This window comes from Syngnathus leptorhynchus, unplaced genomic scaffold (genome assembly GCF_054491065.1).
Source record: "Syngnathus leptorhynchus isolate UIUO unplaced genomic scaffold, UIUO_Slep HiC_scaffold_107, whole genome shotgun sequence".
Taxonomy (NCBI): domain Eukaryota; kingdom Metazoa; phylum Chordata; class Actinopteri; order Syngnathiformes; family Syngnathidae; genus Syngnathus; species Syngnathus leptorhynchus.
This window is the reverse complement of record NW_028232074.1, coordinates 168,321-175,000: the sequence shown is the minus strand read 5'-3', so window position 1 is coordinate 175,000 and position 6,680 is coordinate 168,321.

Here is a 6,680-nt window from a genome sequence, read left to right as displayed (position 1 = left end):
AGCGGGAATCTGCGCCCCGGCCCGAGTCGGACTCGGTCGGTGCGGCCCGCTGAGGCCCTCAACTATTCCCGTACGCGGGGGTCGGGAGCTGCGGCGCTGCGCCGGCGACTTACCCGCGCGAGGCACGCACTGCGTGCGGCCAGGATGCGGAGTTGGATCGGCGCTGGTTGGGAACCCTCGGGGAACGAAGGCGGACGGCGGCCAGCCGGCGCCGACGAACCCGTCGGGGAGGGGGCTGGTGGCAGGCGCGATCGGCACTATTGCTGACTGCCGGGAGGGAAGCTGCGCCCCGGCCGAGTCAGACTCAGCCGTTGCGGCCCCCCCGAGCCCGCAGCGCGTAGCGCGGAAGCCATACGCCCCCCCGATGCGGAGCGACAGACGCCCCCGCGACCGCGGTTGGTCGGGAAGGCTTTTCGGATAGAGGTCGGACGGTGTGTGTGGACGGCTTCCCGTGGTGCCGCCGCTATCAAGCCGGAGGGTTTGAGAAACGACATTCGCGGAAGGACCGGCGCGGCCGGCGGACGCTCGCACGCGCGGCGCCCGACACTCAGCCGCTCGCTCGGCCTCCGTGGATCGTGGCTAGGTGGGATGGATGCCAAACCGGGTCGTCTCGGTCTCGCCGCAGTACGGTCGCGCCGGGGCCTGCGGGGCGGCGCGGGGAGCGCACGCTCACGCGGCGGCCGGGGCGCTAGAGTGCGACCCGCAGTGGGTAGGAACCGTCCACCCGACGTCGGACGAGCCGAGGCCGATGGGGGCCCTACCAAGGCGGGTCATGAGTGCCAGTCGGTCAGTTGGGTGAGGGGGTACTCGGAGGCCCGCCGGGAGCAGACGGGCGACCGGGGATGGGGGGCGTACGCGGGCGGGCGCCGGGAGAAGACGGCCCGTCCGGGGTCGAATCTCGGCCTGTGTTTTCGGAGCCGGCCGGGCATCACGCTCCCTCCTTGGATGGACAACATTCGTAGTTGACACTTTGTGTCATTTTATCCGAGCGGGCGGGCGCCTCGAGAGGCGGACCGTCCGGGGCGACTCTCGGCCTGTGTTTTCGGAGCCGGCCGGGCCTCACGCTCCCTCCTTGGATGGACAACATTCGTAGTTGACACTTTGTGTCATTTTATCCGAGCGGGCGGGCGCCGCGAGGCGGACCGTCCGGGGCGACTCTCGGCCTGTGTTTTCGGAGCCGGCCGGGCATCACGCTCCCTCCTTGGATGGACAACATTCGTAGTTGACACTTTGTGTCATTTTATCCGAGCGGGCGGGCGCCTCGAGAGGCGGACCGTCCGGGGCGACTCTCGGCCTGTGTTTTCGGAGCCGGCCGGGCCTCACGCTCCCTCCTTGGATGGACAACATTCGTAGTTGACACTTTGTGTCATTTTATCCGAGCAGACGGGCGCCGCGAGGCGGACCGTCCGGGGCGACTCTCGGCCTGTGTTTTCGGAGCCGGCCGGGCATCACGCTCCCTCCTTGGATGGACAACATTCGTAGTTGACACTTTGTGTCATTTTATCCGAGCGGGCGGGCGCCTCGAGAGGCGGACCGTCCGGGGCGACTCTCGGCCTGTGTTTTCGGAGCCGGCCGGGCCTCACGCTCCCTCCTTGGATGGACAACATTCGTAGTTGACACTTTGTGTCATTTTATCCGAGCGGGCGGGCGCCGCGAGGCGGACCGTCCGGGGCGACTCTCGGCCTGTGTTTAAGGAGCCGGCCGGGCATCACGCTCCTTCCTTGGATGGACAACATTCGCAGTTGACACTTTGTGTCATTTTATCCGAGCAGACGGGCGCCGCGAGGCGGACCGTCCGGGGCGACTCTCGGCCTGTGTTTTCGGAGCCGGCCGGGCATCACGCTCCCTCCTTGGATGGACAACATTCGTAGTTGACACTTTGTGTCATTTTATCCGAGCAGACGGGCGCCGCGAGGCGACCGTCCGGGGCGACTCTCGGCCTGTGTTTAAGGAGCCGGCCGGGCATCACGCTCCTTCCTTGGATGGACAACATTCGTAGTTGACACTTTGTGTCATTTTATCCGAGCGGGCGGGCGCCGCGAGGCGGACCGTCCGGGGCGACTCTCGGCCTGTGTTTAAGGAGCCGGCCGGGCATCACGCTCCTTCCTTGGATGGACAACATTCGCAGTTGACACTTTGTGTCATTTTATCCGAGCAGACGGGCGCCGCGAGGCGGACCGTCCGGGGCGACTCTCGGCCTGTGTTTTCGGAGCCGGCCGGGCATCACGCTCCCTCCTTGGATGGACAACATTCGTAGTTGACACTTTGTGTCATTTTATCCGAGCAGACGGGCGCCGCGAGGCGGACCGTCCGGGGCGACTCTCGGCCTGTGTTTAAGGAGCCGGCCGGGCATCACGCTCCTTCCTTGGATGGACAACATTCGCAGTTGACACTTTGTGTCATTTTATCCGAGCAGACGGGCGCCGCGAGGCGGACCGTCCGGGGCGACTCTCGGCCTGTGTTTTCGGAGCCGGCCGGGCATCACGCTCCCTCCTTGGATGGACAACATTCGTAGTTGACACTTTGTGTCATTTTATCCGAGCAGACGGGCGCCGCGAGGCGGACCGTCCGGGGCGACTCTCGGCCTGTGTTTAAGGAGCCGGCCGGGCATCACGCTCCTTCCTTGGATGGACAACATTCGCAGTTGACACTTTGTGTCATTTTGTTCGGCCTGTGTTTAAGGAGGCGGCCGTCCTCCACTCGGTCCGTGTTTAAGGAGCGACACTCGCGCTCCGGTTCGGCCTGTATTTAGGGAGGCGGCCGTCCTCCCCTTGGTCTGTGTTAAGGGCGACACTCGGTCCATGTTTGAGGAGCCTGGCCCTGACGCTCCTCTCCGGCCTGTGTTTAAGGAGGCGGCCGTCCTCCCCTTGGTCTGTGTTAAGGGCGACACTCGGTCCATGTTTGAGGAGCCTGGCCCTGACGCTCCTCTCCGGCCTGTGTTTAAGGAGGCGGCCGTCCTCCCCTTGGTCTGTGTTAAGGGCGACACTCGGTCCATGTTTGAGGAGCCTGGCCCTGACGCTCCTCTCCGGCCTGTGTTTAAGGAGGCGGCCGTCCTCCCCTTGGTCTGTGTTAAGGGCGACACTCGGTCCGTGTTTAAGGAGCGGCCCTCGCGCTCCGGTTCGGCCTGTATTTAGGGAGGCGGCCGTCCTCCGCTTGGTCTGTGTTAAGGGCGACACTCGGTCCGTGTTTAAGGAGCCGGCCCTGACGCTCCTCTTCGGCCTGTGTTTAAGGAGGCGGCCGTCCTCCACTTCCTTCCATGCACCACCACATTCGCAGTTGACACTTTGCCATTTTTTCAGAGAGGTGACACTTAGTCGTTTTTTCGAAAGTTGACACTTAGTCGTTTTTTCGAAAGTTGACACTTTGCCGTTTTTTCAGAGAGGCGACACTTAGTCGTTTTTTCGAAAGTTGACACTTAGCCGTTTTTTCGAAAGTTGACACTTAGCCGTTTTTTCGAAAGTTGACACTTAGCCGTTTTTTCGAAAGTTGACACTTAGTCACTTTTTCGCCACAGTGACACCTCCAGCGCGTGCCACGGCGCTTTTCAGGTCTTCTATCCGACCTTGTGCTGTCGAGGACGGCGTGTCCGACGCCGTGGGGAGACCAGCACCATCTCCTCCATACTCGTAAACGGGGTGCTTTGGAAAACGGGGGGAAAGTCGATGAGTACACTGACTACTGGGACCATTTCATTGTACTCTGGCGCACCTGAAGACCAAAAAAGGTACTGCACCTTAGCCCGGGTACCTCACCCCCTGGTACCTCGAGGAGAACTTAGAAAAATTTCGACAAATTTTTGGTGAGCTCCAGGGAGAGAGGCTGATTTTTCGCTTTTTGAGGCCGACCGCCGAACCGGCGCGGGGCGGACTCACAAGCCCCGCAGAGCCGTGGGCACTTAGTCGTTTTTTCAGAGAGGCGACACTTAGTCGTTTTTTCAGAGGCGACACTTAGTCGTTTTTTCGAAAGTTGACACTTAGCCGTTTTTTCGAAAGTCGACACTTAGCCGTTTTTTTGGAAAGTTGACACTTAGTCGTTTTTTCGAAAGTTGACACTTAGTCGTTTTTTCGCCACAATTGGCTCTGAGCTCCAGGGGGAGAGCCTGGTTTTGCCTTATTTCAGGCCGGCTGGGGAACCGGCGCGGGTCGGATGCACGAGCCCGGCAGAGCCGTGGGCACTTAGAAAATTTTCGCCGATTAAGCTGGGACCTCCAGGCGGAGACCGGCATTCCTCGTCCTCGGGGTTCGACCCAGGAACCGGCGCTGGGCAGACGCCGTAGCCACGCAGAGCCGTGGGCACTTAGAAAATATTCGCCAAGTTGGCTCTGAGCTCCAGGCGGAGAGGCTGGTTTTGCCTTATTTCAGGCCGGCTGGGGAACCGGCGCGGGTCGGATGCACGAGCCCGCAGAGCCGTGGGCACTTTGCCATTTTCTCAGAGTCGACACTTAGTCGTTTTTTCAGAGAGGCGACACTCTGTCGTTTTTTCGAAAGTTGACACTTTGCCGTTTTTTCAGAGAGGCGACACTTAGCCGTTTTTTCGAAAGTTGACACTTAGCCGTTTTTTCGAAAGTCGACACTTAGCCGTTTTTTCAGAGATGTGACACTTTGCCGTTTTTTCGAAAGTCGACACTTAGCCGTTTTTTCAGAGATGTGACACTTAGAAACTTTTTGCCAAGTTGGCTGTGAGCTCCAGGAGGAGACCGTTATTTTTCGTCATTCGAGGCCGACTGCGGAACCGGCGCTGGGCGGACGCCAAAGCTCGGCAGGGCCGTGGGCACTTAGAAACTTTTTGCCAAGTTGGCTGTGAGCTCCAGGAGGAGACCGTTATTTTTCGTCATTCGAGGCCGACTGCGGAACCGGCGCTGAGCGGACGCCAAAGCTCGGCAGGGCCGTGGGCACTTAGAAACTTTTTGCCAAGTTGGCTGTGAGCTCCAGGAGGAGACCGTTATTTTTCGTCATTCGAGGCCGACTGCGGAACCGGCGCTGGGCGGACGCCAAAGCTCGGCAGGGCCGTGGGCACTTAGAAACTTTTTGCCAAGTTGGCTGTGAGCTCCAGGAGGAGACCGTTATTTTTCGTCATTCGAGGCCGACTGCGGAACCGGCGCTGGGCGGACGCCAAAGCTCGGCAGGGCCGTGGGCACTTAGAAACTTTTTGCCAAGTTGGCTGTGAGCTCCAGGAGGAGACCGTTATTTTTCGTCATTCGAGGCCGACTGCGGAACCGGCGCTGAGCGGACGCCAAAGCTCGGCAGGGCCGTGGGCACTTAGAAACTTTTTGCCAAGTTGGCTGTGAGCTCCAGGAGGAGACCGTTATTTTTCGTCATTCGAGGCCGACTGCGGAACCGGCGCTGGGCGGACGCCAAAGCTCGGCAGGGCCGTGGGCACTTAGAAACTTTTTGCCAAGTTGGCTGTGAGCTCCAGGAGGAGACCGTTATTTTTCGTCATTCGAGGCCGACTGCGGAACCGGCGCTGAGCGGACGCCAAAGCTCGGCAGGGCCGTGGGCACTTAGAAACTTTTTGCCAAGTTGGCTGTGAGCTCCAGGAGGAGACCGTTATTTTTCGTCATTCGAGGCCGACTGCGGAACCGGCGCTGGGCGGACGCCAAAGCTCGGCAGGGCCGTGGGCACTTAGAAACTTTTTGCCAAGTTGGCTGTGAGCTCCAGGAGGAGACCGTTATTTTTCGTCATTCGAGGCCGACTGCGGAACCGGCGCTGGGCGGACGCCAAAGCTCGGCAGGGCCGTGGGCACTTAGAAACTTTTTGCCAAGTTGGCTGTGAGCTCCAGGAGGAGACCGTTATTTTTCGTCATTCGAGGCCGACTGCGGAACCGGCGCTGGGCGGACGCCAAAGCTCGGCAGGGCCGTGGGCACTTAGAAACTTTTTGCCAAGTTGGCTGTGAGCTCCAGGAGGAGACCGTTATTTTTCGTCATTCGAGGCCGACTGCGGAACCGGCGCTGGGCGGACGCCAAAGCTCGGCAGGGCCGTGGGCACTTAGAAACTTTCTGCCAAGTTGGCTGTGAGCTCCAGGAGGAGACCGTTATTTTTCGTCATTCGAGGCCGACTGCGGAACCGGCGCTGGGCGGACGCCAAAGCTCGGCAGGGCCGTGGGCACTTAGAAACTTTTTGCCAAGTTGGCTGTGAGCTCCAGGAGGAGACCGTTATTTTTCGTCATTGGAGGCCGACTGCGGAACCGGCGCTGGGCGGACGCCAAAGCTCGGCAGGGCCGTGGGCACTTAGAAACTTTTTGCCAAGTTGGCTGTGAGCTCCAGGAGGAGACCGTTATTTTTCGTCATTCTAGGCCGGCTGCAGAACCGGCGCGGGTCGGATGCACGAGCCCGCAGAGCCGTGGGCACTTTGCCACTTTTTCGCCACAATTGGCTGTGAGCTCCAGGAGGAGACCGTTATTTTTCGTCATTCTAGGCCGGTTGCAGAACCGGCGCGGCTCGGATGCACGAGCCCGCAGAGCCGTGGGCACTTAGAAAATTTTCAGAGAGGCGACACTTTGCCATTTTTTCAGAGAGGTGACACTTAGTCGTTTTTTCGAAAGTTGACACTTAGCCGTTTTTTCGAAAGTTGACACTTAGTCGTTTTTTCGAAAGTTGACACTTAGTCGTTTTTTCGCCAAAGTGCCCACCTCCAGCGCGTGCCACGGCGCTTTCCAGGTCTTCTATCCGACCTTGTGCTGTC